A 1,645-nucleotide genomic window follows, 5' to 3' on the forward strand; every position below is an offset into this window, starting at 1 on the left:
TTATTATTATTATTATTATTATTATTATTATTATTACTATTATTATTTATAGTATTCAAATATGACATATTGCCATAGTTACCAATCTGCTTTGAATTATGAATTTACTAGACGGAGTTTGTATCCTCTTAATCTCAGATTCGTATAGTTATCCAATAAATACTCTACAGCAATTTAGATATTTTATTTTGTTTTGTTTTGTTTTTGTAAAGCCGTGTCTTATGAATATAAATTGAACTTAATATTTAAGTTTCACCATAAATTTTACTTTAGCAGTTTGAAAAAGTGTGGCCAATGCTGATAACGAGTAAAATCTAGAAAAAATATAATAAAAGAATTAAAAATAAAAAAATTATATCCCGATATTGTGTTTTGATAAAGCAATACTGTGTAAACAACGTTGGTAAGATATATTTTATACCATAAGAAGTGGAAAGCAAACAGTTTAAATAATAGTATTTAGTCCAAAATACTATCGACTCAGAAAAAAATGTAGAAGAGTAAATATAGACACAAAAGCTCAGACAATTTAAGAAAAAATCTTTTTATTACATTTAAATTCTTTTATGAGCTTTCTATGGATTTCTTTATGTTTTTCTTTATCTATATTTTGCTGTAACACAGTAGAAATTAGTTTTATTTACGAAGAGACTGGACAGTGATAGGAACTTATTATTTGGAGACTGCGATAATCTGAAGTAATGCGGTAACAAGCAAGAGTCACTGTTCTTAAGTATGGGAGGCGAGGTGGGGGTTTCAGAATTTTAAAATAGAAAGGCGGTGACCTGGCGAAATGCTTAGCAGTATTTCGTCTGTCTTTACTTTCTGAGTTCGAATTCTTCCGAGGTCGACTTCGCCTTTCATCCTTTCGGGGTCGATAAATTAAATAACACGAACGGGAACGTGAAACTCTGAGTAACAGATTTTGCTATATTTCTGCTGCTTTTAATAGTACATATGCATATGTGTGTGTGTGTGTGTGTGTATGTGTGTGTGTGTGTGCGTGCGCGTGCGTGTGCGTGTGTGTGTGTGTGTAATTGTGTCAGTGTATTTCTATAGAGATGAACACTAAATTTAAAAAGTGGAAATTGCTTTACTTGGAGAAAACTTCAATTCTTCAATTATTCATGAAAATCTATTGAAGACCGTAGCCGATGCCATAAATCGCAAAGTTGCTATGAATAGCAATAGTATTTCTTGGATAAATACTTTTCTTGAGAGTTCTTATATAAGTCAAAGCCTTATATCTTTAGCTGTCATTGCGAAATATGAAAAAGTAGTGCTAGGCTTAGTAAGTGGTAATATTGCTTTCAAACTGACTCTGGTTACAGAAATGCCGTTTGATTGTTGTAAAATTATCAGTTGCCAATTAGATTGCATCTTCTAGCCTTAGCGACCGTTATTGATTTCTGCATATTATTTACACATCAGCATCGTCGTCTTTGTCGCTGTCGTCGTCGTCGTCGACGACGGCGGCGGCGTCATCGGTATCATCATCGCCACGGACGTCGTTTTCATTCTCGTGGGCGTCGGTTCCCTCGTTTTCGTCGACGTCCTCCTCCTCCTCCTCCTCCTCCTCCTCGTCCTCGTCGTCCTCGTCCTCCGCCTCGTCCTCCTCCTCGTCCTCCTCCTCGTCCTCCTCCTC

This window comes from Octopus bimaculoides, chromosome 18 (genome assembly GCF_001194135.2).
Source record: "Octopus bimaculoides isolate UCB-OBI-ISO-001 chromosome 18, ASM119413v2, whole genome shotgun sequence".
In the NCBI taxonomy this organism is placed as follows: Eukaryota; Metazoa; Mollusca; class Cephalopoda; order Octopoda; family Octopodidae; genus Octopus; species Octopus bimaculoides.